General features: G+C 35.1%; 1 protein-coding gene across 1 annotated transcript in view; it reads left to right on the forward strand.

Moving 5' to 3' along the window:
* The first annotated feature begins 212 nt into the window (after window positions 1–212).
* Window positions 213–20,897, forward strand: part of LOC144974650 (uncharacterized) — an 80,388-nt gene continuing 59,703 nt past the window's right edge. Inside the window, exon 1 of the mRNA XM_078917725.1 lies at window positions 213–752. The gene's annotated coding sequence lies outside the window, so the exon portion shown is untranslated. The remainder of the gene's footprint in view (window positions 753–20,897) is intronic.

The raw sequence follows: 20,897 nt of genomic DNA on the forward strand, positions 1-20,897 counted from the left end.
GGTAGGTAGGTGAGCAAAGTCGGGTGGCAGTGACGGATGAGGGGTGAGCGGAATCGAGTTGTGACGAACAAGTGAGACGTCAAAATGTGTGATTGACGGAGTGTGGGGGAAGTATTGCCACTGAGAGAACAAAAAAAAAAAAGGACGAAGAGAAAGACAGGAGACAAAGAGAAACGGGGGCGGTATGAAATAAACGGAGGAGGCATCGATGGATTATAAATATTGGCGAGAGAGAGTCTCGCGGGTTAAACAGAATTAGCAAGAACTCGCTCGCCCGTTTTACATCAACTTTGTGAAATTAATTTTACGGAAATAAAAAGTCAGAGTGACTGAAGAAAATCAGTTTGATCACGCGTCCAGGTTCGATGCAATATTATTCTTTTAATTTCTTCATTAATTGTCTTTACAGTCAGTCTGAAACTGTGGTTTAGCTGTTAGTGAGTTACGTTTGTTTAATCAGAACAGCTTTTAAAATCAAGACTTTCATGAACCAAAATGGACTTAATTTTCCAATCATGGTGACAGTTTAAAAAGTTTTTTTCCCCAATTAAACAACAGTTTGATATGTGATATTCCTTTAGTGGTCATTGAAAATAGTTAATTTATCCCTTGCTTCCTTTTCAAACTGACAAAAGGAAATTTTTATTGAAGATAAATTTAGAAGACATTCCTGGCTTGGAAAAAGGAAAGAATACAACGCTAGTGTTCCCTCAACTTCTTCATCTCCATATCAATAGCAGCCAATTCACAAAGTAAGGCTTTTTACACAAATATTATGTACATGTGTTAACCCTCTCCTTACCACCCATAGGAAACTCGTCACATTCGTTACGATGCAACCAACAGTTTTCTCATTCTGATTTCCTTTGTACATCACAATATATAAAGAAAATGTTTTTTTTTAATGGCGATAAAAATTAGACACTGGATAATATTATGTATGGAATGTACCTGTTCCTTTTCTGTTTGAGTAGAAAATAATCTATTTTTGTGTTGGGTGGGTGTGAAGTTTCAGGGAGAATTCTGAAAATGGCTGGTAAGGAGAGAGTTAAACGGTGTATGTCGTTGTCCTTTGGTCTGTCCCGTCTTCCACATTGGAAATTTGTACATCTCTCTATGAATCCAATAGTCTGAATAATTGGCAGATAAAATATTATGAAGAAGTAAAATGAAATGACCGTGTCCATCTAGATTATAAATTAAAAAACAAACAGATAATCAGAGTTGTGGAGTTCATTTCTTATTTCAATTATTTTATAATATTCATACGCTACGCTCCTAAGGAAATTGAAGTAAATAATAAAAATTAACGAAGATTTAGGTAGTCTATCAACGTATTCATATCTAGCTAGCTATCTCTGTATCTATCATTATCTATAAATATTCCCATCCGGTATTTGTCTGTCAATCTATCTCTTTATTTATATATCTACCAATCAATCTATCCAACCATCTACAAATGTACCCTCATGTCTAAGTATCTATCTATCTATCTATCTATCTATCTATCTATCTATCTGTGTGTGTGCGTGTGTATGTGTGTGTGTTGCACGGAAATGTTAATAACAATGATGATAATGATGATAAAAACGATATTGATAATAATTATAATAATAATAATAATAATAATAATAATAATAATAATAATAATAATAATAATAATAATATAATATTAATTATTATTAATTATTATTATTATATATTATTCATAATATAAAATAATAATAATAATTATTATTATATAATAAGTATTATTACTAATATTAATTATAAATAATAAATAATAATAATTAATAATAATAATAATAATAATAATAATAATAATTAATATAATAATAATAATAATAATAATAATATAATAATAATAATAATAATAATAATAATAATAATGAAATAATAATAATAATAATTAATAAATAATAGATAATAAATAATAATAATATAATAATAATAATAATATAGTAATAATAATAATAATAATAATAATAATAATAATAATAATAATAATAAAATAATAATAATAATAAAAATAATAACAATAATAATAATAATAATAATAATAATAATAATAATGATAATAATAATAATAATAAATAATAATAATAATAATAATATAATAATAATAATAATAATAATAATAATAATAATAATAATAACAATAATAATGATATTAATAACAATAATAATAATAATAATAATAATAATAATAATAATAATAATAATAATAATAATAACAATAATAATAATATAATAATAATAATAATAATAATAATAATAATAATAATAATAATAATAATAATAATAATAACAATAATAATTTGAATTAAGCTTTATATTTCTTCGTAAAGATTCAATATTCAGCATCATTATAAATCCAACACAAATACTGTTTGGGACGGTGGGTCATAATATACGTTTTCACACAAAATATTGCATTGAATATTTTTTTATGACTCAGACGTGAGCTGAGAAAATTGGTTTACTAATTAAATCAGAAATCGCATTCTGGAGAATAACCTCGATACCGATGTGTACACATAATATGCAGGTTTCACATCCGAACGCAATAGACAGATAGATAACCACGCCTCTCGGACAGACGTCATGATGTAAACAATGGCTGTGATTGGTAAACATCGCGAACAACACAGGTTTTACTATTGATGGGTTGTTTTTAAGTAAAATACCCACTGTTCTTTCGCCTCATCAATAGAACCAACACAGAAAACTATGTGTAAATTTTAACGTTTATCGTATGCTCGAAAAAAAATCGTGTGATAACTATTCACCCATTTGGCGGTATAAAAACCATAACAATGATCAGAGAGAGTTCGATTTCATTCACGTTATTGTTTATAAACAACAAATTATGTTTGTCCGAGCACGTTTGAAGGTGTGTCACAAATTCCATGTTTTGATTGGTCAAAAATCTACTGGTTAATTATAGGCCTAGTTTATCGTTGTTGTAATGGACAATATTTTGCGTCATTATAAAAAAAAATGTCCATTACAACAATGAGCCCATAATGAATTGGATTATCAGACCTGCAAATAGGTACACGTCGCTCGATACCTATATCCTCATGCATATATCGTTGTCATTAACTTGTATTTCAGTGAATTGGTATATTAACTAACAGTCCTGAATACAAAACAGCTTGTTAATATAATATGTAACCTACGTCTCAACACGGTTTTATGTAAAAATTGAACTAGATACTGAAAATTTAATAATAATAAATCTTTATTGTCCTAAAAAAGTGTCAATTTGTCATTTGGTTACACATTTATAACAATACAATATTGACATAGACACACTCACACAGATCGTAACATCGTAGTCATCGAAAAAACGGCATCAACAACAACAACAACATCATCATCATCATCATCACTATCATCATCATCATCATCACAACAACAATTATGTAGTTCAAAATAGAATTCTTAGGTTAAAATTACACTCCTTATTTAAGTTAATTATTACTGTTTCTTAAACTATTTCTTTTTTTTAATGGAATTGTTCAAACCTGATCGTTTGAATTTCAAATGTACTCTTTGGCATGATATTTTGTGATCCATCGTCTCAATAGATTTATGTCCGGATGTCACGGAACTGAAAATTCCATTTATAGAGACACAAACATGAAACTTTTGGTTACTTTTTTTCCTCCGTTTTTGGCAGAGAATAACTACTATCTATCCATTGCATTGGACTAAACTCGAAGTTTTCACTTTTCATCATAACATTTCTTTACTCACTTGTCTGGGTTCTATTCATACCGACAAGATACGTTTTTAATTAAGCTTTTATTTAGCCCAATATCCACTAAACGTGCTCAAAGCGCTTTACAATGGGTCCCTGGCCAACAGCAACACTTAAAATGTAGGACGGAACATGGCGCCTGTTGGGCGATATTACAATTTTTTTCGACGATGTTAACGGCCAGGTACGCATTTTAATTTACACTTGATTAGGTGAGAGAATGTGAGTAAAGAGCGTTTTTCAAGGACTCAACAATGCTCCGAGCGAGGCTCGAACCCAGGATATTCCGATCCGAAAGCGAGTGTCAAACAGTGAGTCACCTATAATTCACTCAGACTTAATACCAATTTGGATTGGTGTCTCACAAATTATCTTTTTCAATTGAAAAAAAAATATAAATGAAATTCCCTTTATTCATCTTATAGGGGAAATTTGTCTTTAGGGCATTTTCCGAGGGAAGACTGGGATAACTCAGGCGTCAGCCGTAGTTCAGCACCGCAAACTGAGCTAGGGCGAGGCGACTTGCTCAAGACTTGCACAGCGCAGCGGATATTCGAACTTGATACCTTTCAGGTACGAACCAAAGATCGTACCATTGAGGCACTCTGCCCCCCCCCCCCCTTTTTTTTTTGTTGTTGTTGTTGTTGTTGTTATCTTTACCTTGACGTCATAACATTGTTATTATCAAAATTATTTTGTTGAAAACTACAGCAACAATAACAACAACAGACCTTTGTAATTTCATCATTTCACCTCGAGGTCACTTGAGAAGATTAATTAAATTCAGTAATTTCTAGCCCATTTTCTATTCCCGTCTCTTGCTGTTGTAGGTGTAGTCATCATTGTGTTTTTAATTACCAGACTTGGAAAATTGCAAAATGCTCGTGGGTAGGATTGGCTAGTCTATAATCTTATACCGAATTACAATATTATTTTGATGGAAATATTTGATTAAATGGTTACGGGTTAACCCTTACCAACAGTGGGATAGTTACTATAGGTAAAATCGTAACATTTGTTACGATACAATCAAACATTTTTCTTATTCAAATTTCTTTTGTACATCATAAAATTTAAAGAAAATGAACAGTGTGTTGTAGAACATGTTTAGTTAAAGAAATTATGTATCGTAAGAATTCACTGCTATTGTGTTTGAGTGAGAAAAATATATATTTTTGTGTTAGTTAGGTGTGAAGTTTTGGGGAAAATCCTGAAAATGGCTGGTAAGGAGAGAGTTAAAAAAAAACCCGCGCTCCCTCACCCTTCTTTAAAACAACTTTAACTCTCTCCTTACCGGCCATTTTCAGGATTTTCCCCAAAACTTCACACCCAACCTTTACAAAGATAGATGTATTTCACTCAAACACAAAATCTGTTAGTAATTCTTGCTATACATGTTTTTTTTTTTATTTTGCTAAACGAGCTCTTCGACACCCGTGTTAATAGACTAGATATACTTTAACTATAGCAAACATTTTGTTCAAATATTATGATGTACGAAAGAAATTAGAATGACAAAAATGTTGGTTGCATCGTAATGAATATGACGATTTTCCTGTGGGTGGTAAGTAGGGGGTGAATCTATAAAATTATTTTGGACCTTTATAAATCAATTAGCAACACGTAACATGTAGATACGAGACATGACACCTGTTAGGCGACATTACAATTTTTTCCGAGAAAAACAACGCTGTTACCGGCCAGGTACTCATTTTACACCTGAGTACGGTGAAAGAATGTGAGTAAAGAGCCTTTTCCAAGGACTCAACTATGCGCCGAGCGAGGCTCGAACCCAGGCCCTTCCGATCGGAAAGCGAGTGTCATACCACAAGACCACATAGCCGCACACTATGTAAGTGGACTTTAATTTCTTAAATAAATAATGCCTTAGAATGGTTAACATAGGTCTTAGATCTTTTCTCGGAAACACATATGTGACCCTTCGCCTCAAAACGGTATTAAGTCGGGTTGGTCAAGATGTTGAAAATTGAATTTATAGTCAGAAATATCAGACTTGTGTTGAGTTTATATCATTTATTGAGGAGAATGGATACCATATTTTAGGGTGCTGATGCCAACAATTTATATTTTGGACCAGTTTAATCGGCTTTTAATCATTTGGTTCGCTCCGACATAATACCGTTTTGAGACGATGGGTCACATATACGTAATGGCATAAGAACAAATAACTCATTACTGTCGTACTCTGGAAAGAAACGAATAAAAAAATTTGGTTAGAAAACTTGTCCTTCAAATTAATTTAAATGACCGTCATCTTGGCAAACACGCTTAAACATGAGACGTCGCGAGGTAGCATGGCAGTTGACTGGTTAAATCAGGTGTAAGAGGACGAAAATATTGATCAAGTCGGATATATGATTATAATATAGTCAGGAGGAGGTTCATGGAAATGATTCAAATACATTACGCAATTTCATTACAAATAAATTATTGAACAGGAAACCAGTGTAGATTTGAAAACAATTATCTATATATTTTCCCCTGCACCTAGATAGAAATAATTAAATATGACATCTATAGTTTCAATGTGGCCATTATGTCGAGATGGAACCGCTGACAAAAAAAGGAAATTTAAGTAAAGTGATAAGACATATGAACAAACAAATTATTGAACTGGAAACCAATGTAGATTTGAAAACAATCATATTTTTGCCCCTGCACCTAGACAGAAATAATTAAATATGATCTATAGTTTCAATGTGGCCATTATGTCGAGGTGGAACCGATGCCAAAAAAGGAAATCAAAGTAAAAATTATAGGAAATATGAACTTATAAGTTTTTGTCACTTTAAGAAATTAATAATATCAGACATTCCTGCTTGAACATTTTTTACAATCGAAATTTTTAAGCCTCTCCTTACCAACTGTAGGAAAATCGTCACGTTCTTATTCAAATTTCTTTTGTACGGCATAACATTTAAAGAAAATGAACAGTGTGCATGCTTTGTTAAAGAAATTATGTATCGCAAGAACATAGATAGAGCTATTGTGTTTGAGTGATAACAAATCTATTTTCGTGATAGTTTGGTGTGAAGTTTTGGGGGAAATCCTGAAAATGGCTGGTAAGGAGGGAGTTGAGATATAAATATTCTAGTCACTATAGGGAATGAGATTAGCGGAAAGTAGCGTCCCTTCATTGGACGTCACCCATAGTCTGTGACGTCACCGTCGGAAAAGGAAGAGAGACGCATGCGCACAACCAACATGACGTTCTCTCTCTAATAACTTTTCCGCCAGTGACGTCACAGACTATGGGTGACGTCCAATCAAGGGGCGCTACTCTTCCGCTAATCTCATTCCCTATTCAAAATCCTAAAAAGTATGTACTCTGTCATCAACTTTCATTTTCAATAAGTTTTAATGACTTAGAAATGCTCATGAAATTCTGACAAATTAGAGTCATAATTTCGTAATTGTACTATTGTTTTCGTAGAACTAGGTAGATCTGCATATATCCATTGTCCAGTGACTTCTTATATAGGAGGACGAGTCGCCGAGGAAATTTTACGTTCTACGGGGCCGGCCTACGGGGCCGGACAACCATCGGGACAAATATATACAGTGCAATATGTTATCTTTGGTTGTATTTATCTATCAATTTGTATGTCTGTATGTCTCTATATATCTATCTATCTATGTATTTATCTATCTATGTATCTGATGTATCTATCTATCTATCTATCTATCTATCTATCTATCTATCTATCTATCTATCTATCTATCTATCTATCTATCTATCTATCTATCTATCTATCTATCTATCTATCTATTTATGTCTCTATATTTTTTTTCATTATTATTTTCTCTTTATCTTCAACTCCCACTTCTCCACCTCTCTCTCCGCCTCTTCCTCCTTATTCTTCTTTTCATCCATCTTTAGATGTTACCGGTTCCCGGAATTGATAAATGAGAGAGAGAGAGAGAGAGAGAGAGAGAGAGAGAGAGAAGGAAACACACACATACACATACACAGAGGGAGAGAGAGATATAAGGAGAGAGATAAGGAAACACACAGAGATAGATAGAGAGAGAGAGAGAGAGAGCGAGATAGAAAGAGAGCGCGAGAGATAGGGGTGGTTTTAGTCCCAGGGCCTGATCGTTGTTGGGACAGGTATATGGTACTACATCTCTCTCTCTCTCTCTCTCTCTCTCTCTCTCTCTCTCTCTCTCTCTCTCTCTCTCCATTATCCGCTTTTCTATCCATCTATCTATCTATCTATCTACCTGTCTATGAATCTATATTTCTCTTTATGTTTCACCTTTTCATCAATTCACCCATCTTTTCCTTCATACATACATCCATCCATCTACCTACCGACAAAATCAATCGATCTACCTTCATATCTATGTTTAGATTTATTATGTATCTATCTATTCATCCACACCATTCATTTGTTTTCTTATTCCTCTCTTTATTGTTCTCATCCACAACACTATCTTCATAGCTCTCTCTCTCTCTCTCTCTCTCTCTCTCTCTCTCTCTCCCTCTCTCTGTGTCTCTCTCTCTCTTTAATAGTATTTCGAACGTGTATTCTCCGTCATATCAAATCAAATAATCCTCTCTCTCTCTCTCTCTCTCTCTCTCTCTCTCTCCCTCTCTCTGTGTCTCTCTCTCTTTAATAGTATTTCGAACGTGTATTCTCCATCATATCAAATCAAATAATCCTCTCTCTCTCTCTCTCTCTCTCTCTCTCTCTCTCTCTCTCTCTCTCTCCCTCTCTCTGTGTCTCTCTCTCTTTAATAGTATTTCGAACGTGTATTCTCCATCATATCAAATCAAATAATCCTCTCTCTCTCTCTCTCTCTCTCTCTCTCTCTCACACACACACACACACACACACACACTCCCTCTCTCTGTGTCTCTCTCTCTTTAATAGTATTTCGAACGTGTATTCTCCGTCATATCAAATCAAATAATCCCCTCTCTCTCTCTCTCTCTCTCTCTCTCTCTCTCTCTCTCTCTCTCTCTCACTCCCTCTCTCTGTGTCTCTCTCTCTCTTTAATAGTATTTCGAACGTGTATTCTCCGTCATATCAAATCAAATAATCCTCTCTCTCTCTCTCTCTCTCTCTCTCTCTCTCTCTCACTCACTCTCGACCTCCCTCCATGCTTTTCCCCGTCTATTTTTCTCACAATAAAATGAGAGAGACAGACACACACACACACACACACACACACACACACCCAGAGAGAGAGAGAGAGAGAGAGAGAGAGAGAGAGAGAGAGAGAGAGAGAGGAACCAACATAGACTGCGGACAGAGAGATAGGTAGAGCACAAAAACTAAGTCTGAAAAATGCCATTATTGACGTTCAGTTTCCAGACACCAGCTATTTAGTATATATTGACCATTAATTACTCATGATAAGTCAATAATAACCCAGTCATCCGCATATTCAAGTCAAGAGGAGATGAGAGGTTTGGGAGAAGGGGAGGGCAAGATAGACAAAGCCAATAAATAGTGCACGCTACATTTGATCCGTCATTGCCTAATTTATGATTGTCATTGCGTCAATTTGTGAATGTGAGTGTGTGTGTGTGTGTGTGTGTGTGTGTGTGTGTGTGTGTGTGTGTGTGTGTTTGTGTGTGCGAGAGAGAGGTTGGGGGTGGGGGGGGGGGGGGGGGGAAGCAGTGGAAGGAGATTAATTTTTTAATTACCCAAACAAATCACAATGAATGTAGACTCCACCTCACTAGTTCAATTCGTATTGAGAATGTATGATGTTGCGTTGGGAAGAGAGGTGGAAGGGGGGGGGGGGGGGGGCGGGGGGGGGGGGGGGGGGGGGGTTGGGTGTTTGTGTGTGTGTGTGGGGGGGGGGAGTGTATGGGGGAGGGGGTGTTTTCTGTTCAAAAGTGTGTGTTACAAGGTTCATGTACACAAAAGTTTCGGATTTTATTTGGTCAAGACTCACCATTTCTGTAGTTAGTGTAATCCGTGTTCCATCACAAATAATGAATTAATTTCACTTGAATCGTTCTATTTTCTATGACTCTCACTATGACTATGATTAGTTCTGACTCAGGGAGGTTATAGTTAGTAATATTATTATTATGCTTTGGTTATGCGACATGTATTTCTATATATTTTTATTTGATCCTGTAATTTTAACTCACTTCAAGAACATGTAAATATAACATGTTAGGAATCAAAGTCAAAACATATTGATGTGATAATGACTATCATAAGCACAGTTGCACATCGTGTAATCCACTGAAATCTATCAATAAAACAATTCCATTTAAAAACGAATGATACACAACCGCTTGCTTTGGAAGTTTACAAACTAAAGAGGCAAACATGCAGATTGTTTTATACTTAAACTTCTGTTCTCACAAACAGGGATGCCAGATGGCCAGAGTTCTTCGAAGCCAATTTAGACTGCAAAAGTGACCAAATAGAACCCCACGTGGCCAAACACTTCAATTACTTTGACCTCCTTAAAAGACATAGATTTTGATTTTTTTATGGACTAACCTAGGAAAAGACTTGTTTTTATTTTTTTTAAAGAAATTTTTAATTTATAATATATACGCGATTCTCTGTGTGTCAATTTTGATCATACATGTGGCCATCTGGCAGCACTCCCCACACACCAACTATGACTTAACTTCTTGACACTTCTTCCTAGCAAAATAGCAGTATTCTACTAGTTGCCTTTCCTTTTCAAGCTGCAACTTGTGGATATGGGTGAAATTTGACCGTTTTTGTGTGGGAAAAATTATCTTCGTAGTAAATAGCAGTATCTTAACCGTATCCATTACTTTAAAGCAGCATAGTCGGGAGAACGGTCGTCTTACTGGTGAGCCGGTCAGTTAAGGAATTTCTTTGATGACGTAAAAGTGACATCACTTCCCCACCCGATGGGGAAACGGTTGGGGGAAAGACGAGAAAGGAATGCCTTTGATTGTCACCGACATCTGCATATCATTACAGCCTGACGACAGGGGTACTGTTATATAGAGAAAAAAACGAAAGGCCCCGTAGAATGTATCGAGCTTTGGCTGTGAGCAGACCAGTACTATCAGTAGACAATGCCATTGTCCTATACAAAAAACATGAGATTTTATATAGAGCAGTATCCACTAAATGTGCTCAAAGCGCTTTACAAGGGTTCCCTGGTCAACAGCAACATCTAACATGTAGAACGAGACATGAAGCCTGTCAGGCGATATTACATTTTTTTTTCAACAGAGACAACGCTTTTAACAGCCAGGTACTCAATTTACACCTGCGCTGAGTACGGTGAGAGAATGTGAGTAAAGAGCATTTTCCAAGGACTCAACTATGCGCCAAGCGCGAGGCTCGAACCCAGGACCTTGTGATCTGAAAGCGAGTGTCATACCACAAGACCACATAGCCACACTATACAATACCCACGTATCCAATTTGTATCATTCAATCTGCTCCAATGAAAATGCAAATAAGTACACATCGCCTCCAACACAACACCGTTATCGCACCTTCATTTAAGGATTCATTAATCTTTTATTTTTCATGGCTGCTCCGCCATAAAAATTAACTTAACTTGACTACGAATTTTTTGTGCTATTTGGCAGGTCGGCCTTCTTATCCAATTGCTTTTGATGAAAGGCGATCGATTAATGAATGAATATTGGTAAATAAATATTGGATCAACTCTTCATTTGTAGCATCGGCAATATTTGATTTTAACCCTCTGACAACATGGGCGATTATCCTGCAAATCAAACTTTTCTCCAACTGATTATCTGGTTGCAAGTAAAAGATATCCTCCAGAGCAATTGGATTCAATAGTCTGATGTCACGTCGCCCAGCAACGGCGACCATCGTGGTTCTAAACAAAAAAAATATTTTTATTCTTCATGCTGTTTAGAACATCTCATATGTCTTGTGATCAGAATGTGTACGTGTAAAAGTCAAAACACGGTCAGATTTATAATGGTTTTTTTTTAGGAGAAATATTTCATAAGGGCGTCCGCCATTGTTCCGATAGTTTAGAAGTTACTATGCGTCATTACGAGGGAAGTTATGTTACGACTGTTGAAACGTATTGGGCCCATGAAACCGGAGTTTATCCCATTTTATAACGTGAAACAGACAATAACAATTAGTTATTAAATGGAAAAAAATGATCCGATTGTTTCTAATCTGTGTTACGTCGGGATAGACCTACAGCATAAAATTGTAATTCAAGACTATACTTGTGTACATGTTTAATAATCTAAAGTGTTATGAATTCAACCCAGAATGTTATTGTTCATTACGACAATGATAAATCAAGCCCATAAATTAATGCGTCTGGTACTTAGACCTGCAAATGCGTGGACGTCGGTTAAAATGAAAACATTTTATTGAAGAAAGTCGTTGTGTTTCTAAATGTTTTGAAGTCTCGTCATTTTGAATGTATAGGGAATGAGATTAGCGGAAGAGTAGCGTCCCTTGATTGGACGTCACCTTACAGAGAGAACGTCAATTTGGGTTTGAAGTGTCTCATGCCGCTTTCACCGGAAGCGAGGACGAGAGACGCATGCGCACAACCAACATGACGTTCTCTCTCTAATAACTTTTCCGCCGGTGACGTCACAGACTATGGGTGACTTCCAATCAAGGGACGCTACTCTTCCGCTAATCTCATTCCCTATAGTCAATTTCACCCATTTCGTTCATCCGTAATTATACCGGATTGATTCAGTGGGATCGACGTGTACTTATTTACAGGTCTCATAACCCAAATTGTTATAATCTAATTGCGGCTACGTGGTCTCGTGGTATGGCATTCGTCTTCAGATGGGAAGGTCCTGGGTTCGAGCCTCGCTCGACGCATAGTTGAGTCCTGAGAAAATGCTCTTTACTCATATTCTCTCATCGTACTTAAGTGCAAAATGAGTACCCGGCCGTTTACAGCGTTGTCTCTGTCGGGGAATAAAACTGTAACATCGCCTGACAGGCGTCATGTCTCGTGCTACATTTTACGTGTTGCTATTAGTCAAGGTCACTTTGTAAAACGCTTTGAGCATGCTTTTTGGATATTGCGCTATACAAAAGCTCAAGTTTTTGTTGTTGTTATTTTTTAAATTGTACTCATAGTATATACTTTCAAACCTATGCAAAATATTGTCCATTACAACAATGTTAATCCAGACCCATCATTGTGTTCGGCCATCAGACCTACTCTTTTGTGCACCGAGTGACAGGCTATTTAAGAAAGTAACAAAAAACTTGGACAAATTATCTTCCAAATGTGCTCAAAGCACTTAAAAAGAGGGCCCAAAGCCAACAGCAACCCGTAACACGATGACAAGACAAGACATCACCCCTGTAAGGCACCATTACAGTTGGGGGGGGGGGGGGTTGACAGAGACATTGCTGTTACCGACCATGTACTCAGCTCACACCTGAATGGTGTGGGAGAATGTAAGTAAAGAGGTTCTTTCCCCAAGGACTCACCTTTATTATGCACAGCCCAGATCGCGATTATAACCAGGAACCTGTCGGTCCGAAGGCGAGTGTCATGTCACTGGACTACAAATCCGCACAATAAATAGGACTTCAAACATTCCTGAGATATCAGATGGCTTCGGGCTGATTACTGCCGTACTTGGAATTTTGGTAAAAAAATCCCAACAAAACTCGTCCTTCAAATATTAATCGATTCAAAATGAGCCTCATGTTGCCGAAAACTAAACTCTCAAACCTGGGACTGGAAAGACCTCTCAAAGTCGAGAGATTTGGACAAGATGAGGGTATCTACCGATATTTGAACAAAACGTTTTCTGGCCAAAAACTGAAAAACGTGGGTTTTATATTTGTCCAAACACACCAGACTACTTTGGGTCATCGTACCAAATCTTATGATTTTAACCAAGAGATGCAAACAACGATGAGGCCCGATCTTTAACAGAAAATTACGAAGAGTCGTATCAGTGTCCACGGCACGATCATATGGCAACTTGACTTGTTACGATGCCAAGCAGGGTTGAACGTAGCGATTGATAAAATATGTGGCAATTATTGCACATTTTGTCGCTCGCACTTTTCGCCGTTAGGCTTTGAATCCAGTAAGAGGAGACACTGGGTGACTGCGAATCGGCTTCGGTCGAGGAGCTGCCTCACGGCCAGTGCGCTTCATCGGTGGGGTCTTACTACCTGTCCAACATGTACTCACTGTGGGCAAGAACCTGAGACGGCAGAGCATCTAGTCGAACGGTGTGTTGTGACGATGCTACCGGACGGGTTCGCGACGGTGCACGAATGTGGTCGGGACTTTGCTGATTGGGTCGATCGTCATAACATAGTAGTGTGAGAACCATAAGAAGCTGCTGCTGCTGCCCTTGGGTGAGTCAATTAAGTTACATGACCTGACTCAGGTGTAACTAATTACATGTTATGGGAAGTGAGAATAATTTAAGAATTCTATGACAAACAAAACGCATAAAAACGACTCGGGCGTTATGAAATAGAAATCCGTTATTGTGTAATCCGCTTGTGTAAAAATAAAACTGATTAAGTCGTATTGAGCATTCCAATTTCTTAATTATGCCCTATATATATATATTAATATCCGTTTTGCCTATTCATAGATCTTACTCTTGGTTAGAACTGTAGGATTTGATGTCCGGTTAGAATACAATCCAACCTTGTCTGACAAGGGTTAATATGGCATTTTTTTTTTTTGTAATGAAGGGTTGCCATTAACGTCATTCTCATACAACTTGTCGGAAGTGAATTGAAAACAGTCGTCGAGGAGCAAACCTGTTTTGAAAGGGAAACTATATTAGGTTTTAAAGGCGTCCATAATTGCAAGCCATCATTACTTCCGGTTGCCGCCTATTCCGTCATCTTTTTCAGAAGGGGCGGGCGGCAATTCTGAGACCGTTTCTAAACTTGTGAGAAAAAAAAAACGTCTTTCTCATTGTCTCGCAATAATGTCTGTTTTCCACACCTGAAATTTAGTTAAAGAATCGATACAAGAAATACCATGAATGTCTGAGAACATTTCTCATACAGGTACCTCTTAATTGTATATCTGCTCGGCTTCGCTGACGCATTATTCTCCTCCTCTCGCTGCTCCTCCTCCTCCTCCCCCAGCTCCTCTTTCTCATCCTCATCCTCTTCTTCCACCTCCACCACAGCTTCTTCTAGATGTTAGTCTGTCTCTACCCCTCCCCCCACCATTCACCATTCGCGCTTTCTCTCTAACAGATACCATATATTTACTCGCTTCATATCTCATTTCTTAAATTGTTATTGATTAATATGTATGAATCGAAATCAACTTTTTTATTTGTCAAAAAGGACAAAGAGAAACTGGGAATGAATAATATTATATAACAAAACCATTCACACGGTTCTGAATTATTTTTATTAAAGCGGCGTCCGTTAAGCCGACAGAGGTTACTTTATTGATCTCTAAAAGCATAAGAAAATTAAAGAGTTAAAGGAAACTAGATGAGGAATGAGAATGTAATTGAGCGAAAATCGAAAACAATAATTTAAAGCTGCCAATTCATCTGTCGCTTTTCATATTTCACCTCTTGCTCCACGACCTCGCCTGACGAGACTTTGGAATTTCCATGTTTGACATTTAAATCGAATTACACATGATAATTGTTTTAATCTTTAGATATTATGTTGTTTATGCATTGAAATTAAACAATAATTATGTTGCCTTTTGACACATAAGCGTTTCAAATCGCTATTATGCCATGATGAACCTTAATATGTGAAAAAAGTTATTCTAATGTTAACTCACTCACCCCTAACACCGACTATATCCGTAGTTTACCCGGGTTACTTTCACCCCATGCCTATAATTTATTACATTTTTTTTTCTGAGACAAATTATTGGCTATTTTCAAAGCTAATGTTTTTAATTTTTACCTGTTAATGGTAGTTGAATAAAACTATCTAGATCTATGTACATGGCTCATTTTTGATCAATGTTTTTTTCCAATTTTGAAAAGTAGCAAAAATCTCTAGGATTGAGTGAGTTAACACTCTCCTTCCCAAGATGGAGATAATCTCTGCATAGTTACGATATAACCAGTACGTTTGTATTTATACCTATCATTCATCAAAATATTTTAAGATAGATCTTTGTTACAACTCTCAGCACTTCCCGCTGTGTTATGACGATGGTATTTCTAAAGAGAATTATGCATGGTATGTCCATGTTGCTAGTGAGATTTAGCAAAATAATATTATATTCTTTGTAGTGGATGGGTATGACTATTTCGAAGAAAAAAAATGGTTGCTAAGGAGATAGAGAATTAAAATGATAAAGAATGTTGGATTTTCATATTTTGTTAAATTTAAGTAACAATTTCTATTTCTTTCAAAACAAATGCACGATAATACAGAGTAACTGATTTAATTTATTATTCCGTTTATACATTGGCATTAAACACAATAGTGTATTGCCTTTTGACACATTATGAAGGTGACCAGTTGCCTTTTGACACATTCTGACAGTGATCAATTGCCTTTTGACACATTATGGCAGTGACCGGTTGCCTTTTGACACATTATGACAGTGACCAATTGCCTTTTGACACATTATGACAGTGACCAATTGCCTTTTGACATATTATGACAGTGTGACCAATTGCATTTTGACACATTATGACAGTGACCAATTGCTTTTTGACACATTATGACAGTGACCAATTGCCTTTTGACAAATTATGATACTGACCAATTGCCTTTTGACACATTATGACTGTGACTAATTGCCTTTTGACACATCATGATAGTGACCAATTGCCTTTTGACACATTATGACAGTGACCAATTGCCTTTTTACACCTTATGACAGTGACCAATTGCCTTTTGACACATAATGACAGTGACTAATTGCCTTTTGACACATAATGACAGTGACCAATTGCCTTTTGACACATTATGATCGTGACCAATTGCCTTTTGACACATTATGATAGTGACCAATTGCCTTTTGACACATAATGACAGTGACTAATTGCCTTTTGACACATAATGACAGTGACCAATTGCCTTTTGACACATTATGACAGTGACTAATTGCCTTTTGACACATTATGACAGTGACCAATTGCCTTTTGACACATTATGACAGACCAATTGCTTTTTGACACATTATGATAGTTACAAGTGATTAACAATTTAAACAGTAATTTGCGGTACTCTGTAAAAGACACGTATTTAAAAATTTGACCAGAAAACGCGGCCTTCAAAAATCCATCGTTTTAGAATGCCATAATTTTTAGCTAAATCTCTCAAACATGGTGACTTTGCTAAATCGGGATGATTATGGTTGAGAAAATTGAATTTATGACTAAAAATATCAGACTTAATTTGATTGTATGTTATATGAAGGGGAATGCATAGGGACTTGAAAGTGCTTAAAACCAAGCTTTTATATTCTGGATCGTTTTGAACTACAACGTGTCTTCTTTGGCGTTTGTCATTGACATATGCTTTTATTTTCCGACCAGAATTAGAATAGGTCTTTTGTTCAGTTTTGTACAACAAAGGCTTCATTTGACTCTTTCAGTCGTAAAGTTGATTAAAAGGAAATTATTCTAGGTAAACGAACTCTATTTCTCTATATTTTACTGATCAACTTATTATGCAGCTGAATAGCGACTTTGTAGCGGCATGTTTCATTGTTGACTGAATCTTTTCACGAATCGTAAATTTAAAAGACTTAATGGAATTGCTTATAATAATAATAATAATAATAATAATAATAATAATAATAATAATAATAATAATAATAATAATAATAATAATAATAATAATAATAATAATAATAATAATAATAATAATAATAATAATAATAATAATATATAATACTTTATTGCATCCCAAAAAGGAAATTTTTTGTACAGACGTGTTATAATTTACACATAAGATAAAAATACAATGGAAATAGGATGTATATATATAAAAAAGGAGCAGCTCTATAACCAGAGCTGCGCTTTATAATATGAATAATTTCAACACTGTAAAATAGTTAAAACTGTCACTATAAATTGAAAATTGATAAGATTGCAAAACAAATAAATTAATAAATTAATATTTATATTTTTAAAAAGTAAAAATGAGAAATAATTATATAAAATGATTATTGCTTGTTGTTATAAAGCCTAATACTGGACGGCAGAAAAGATTTTCGGTGTCTCTCTGTTTTCGTTGAAATAGAGAAAGGGCGACCACTTCTTTCTGACATAATAATTGATGGTCTTAGTGGATGATACTGGTCATTTAATATTTTAGTTATTTTATTTATACAAAATTTCTCGTATAAAAGATCTACATCGTCAACATCATTTATATAGCGTTTAATGGATTTTTTAATATTTGAATTTATTTTGTTCCTTTCCACTGCTAAGCAATTGCCTCCCAAGCTGTTATACAAAATGACAAAACACTTTCGATTACTGCTCTATAAAATAATGTGCAGAGGGTTTTATCTATTCTAAACTGAGAGAGTTTCGATAAAAAATATGTACGTCTGCACATCTTATGCCTAATTATTTTCAAGTGTTCATCCCACTTGAGCCTGTCACCAATCGTTACACCAAGGTATTTGTAGTGAGGAACTCGCTGGACGAATTGGTCCTTTAATTTTAACGGTTCTATCGGTTCCTTCACTCTCCTAAAGTCAATCACTAGCTCCTTTGTCTTGCTTATGTTAAGCTCTAGGTGGTGGGCATCACACCAAGACACAAATCTATCAATTTCTTGCCTATAAGCCACTTCGTTGCCATTTGTTATGAGGCCTTGAAGAGCGGTGTCATCTGCAAACTTTATTAAAGGTACACTCAGGTTTTGACTTCTACAGTCATTCGTGTATATTGTGAATAATACAGGGGACAATACACAACCTTGAGGAGCGCCAGTATTTGTAGTTATACAGGAAGATTTGTTTTGCCCTAATTGAACATATTGTGCTCTCTCCGTAAGAAATTCGAGCACCCAAGCAATTATATACTTGTTTAAATTCAGACTAGTCAATTTTTGAACAACCAACTGAGGTTGCATTGTATTGAACGCTGAAGAAAAATCTGCAAAAAGCAATCTGCAATAGCTCCTAGCGTGATCTAGATGCCTGTAGATGTTGTTTGTAAACAGCAAAATGGCATCCTCTACGCCACGTCCTGGTTTGTAAGCAAATTGATGACTATCACTCAATGGCATAAACTGATTCCTAATTTTAACAAGAACAAGTTTTTCTAAAGATTTCATGACTATTGAAGTCAGTGCAACAGGTCTGAGATCGTTCATAGTTTCAAGTTTTTCTTTTTTTGGAACAGGAATAATTTTCGAAGTTTTCCAAATTTCAGGGATTGAAACGCATTGGAGGGACCAGTTAAAAATATGTGTATAAATGGGGGAAAGCTGGTGGGCACATTCTTTTAATAGTTTTCCTTTCAATCCATCCGGCCCAGCAGCCTTCCTCTCGTTTAGTTTCGAAAATACGAATCTCGTTTCCTCTTCACTGACCTCAACAGCCATTTCATCTTCCAAAGCCCTGTCTAATTTATGTTTTTCATTTTCAATATCAAATTTGTTTGCTGTGTCGAAACGTGAATAAAATTTATTTAAAGTTTCAATTTCGATATCTTCTGATATAATCGTGGGCTTTGGATTATAGTTCACAGCAGTTTTAAGCCCCCGCCACGTGTCCCGTATATCCCCAGAAGAAAAGCATTTTTTATCACTTCATCTTTTGATAGAAATCTTGAAAGAAATCTGGAAATACACATCAAACAATGCTGGTGAAAACTAGATGTTTATTCTAAAGATGCATGGAATTGTATATCAAAACGAATATCACGATTTAGATAGCTGGGTCTGATATGTCAATAGGTTGGCCACAGGGTTGGGCACTAGCTAATAAGCGAAGCGAGTAGGCTCTATCCCGGTTGGTCCAATTAGATCAGATCAGTAACAATATTATAATTATTTTCGATATGCCCGTGGCCAATCCAATGGGTAGAACACGACGTGAATTAAACTTCAGACGTATATATTATTAAAATAACATATTGTTATCATTATCATTATTATTATTATTATTATTATCATCATCATCATCATCATCATCATCATCATCATCATCATCATCATCATATTATTATTATTATTATTATTATTATTATTATTATTATTATTATTATTATTATTATTATTATTATTATTATTATTATTATTATTATTATTATTATTGGCTCCCAATGATTATTTATCAGGTTTTATTATCATGTATTTTATCCTACTGCTCTACGTTTAAGAGTTCGATTCAGGCTTCCATTAACCAGTCAAATTTCGTACAATGCAATCTAATCATAATTATATGAAATTTATCATTTATTTATATCCAACTTAACTGTCAGCTTGTCAATCAACACGCTTACAGACATTCTAAAGTATGCTTTTAGCTTTTATATAGAGCAATATCCCCTAAACGTGCTCAAATCGCTTTACAAGGGGTCCCTGGCCAACAGCAACACGTAACATTTAGAACGGGACATAACGCCTATCAGGCGATATTACAAATTAATTACAATATAAATGTTTTAGACCTCATTTTAAAAAAATCAACATTTCGGGAATACAATTTTATCTTCTATTTCATTGCATCTTAATCATAATCTTTGTATATTTCACAACTATAAGCGGTAATCCCTATCTATATCGTTTTGAAATGCTATTGTTAAACCTGCTATTGTTGCCTAGATTCAATTTCGCTAATTGATTGAGGAAGGTCGAGTATAATTGATTCTTTAAAACCAGGCAATAAATTGATTGAAATATTGACCTCATTTCTAAACCGCTTTATTAATATTTCGCTCATTATTGTTTTTCAAGTTCAAATTAAGCGAATCTTTAGAAGAAAGATTAACATACATTTATTGAGTGAAAGTAAAGCGTTTATGAAAATCACGTTTTTCTAGTGTATCAAAGTTAAACTGTTCTAGATAGATAACTTTTGATTTATCTCACACATTTATTATTAGTCATTAATCAAATTTGTCAATAATGATATCACTCAAAAATCCCCTTTATAATTTACAATTTTGGCAAAATTAATGGTATAAGATAGATGAAGTCTTAAATGAACATTTATCTACAAACACTGAAGGAAG

This window comes from Berghia stephanieae, chromosome 6 (assembly GCF_034508935.2).
Source record: "Berghia stephanieae isolate SIO BIC M18660-M18661 chromosome 6, UCSD_Bste_1.3, whole genome shotgun sequence".
Taxonomy (NCBI): domain Eukaryota; kingdom Metazoa; phylum Mollusca; class Gastropoda; order Nudibranchia; family Aeolidiidae; genus Berghia; species Berghia stephanieae.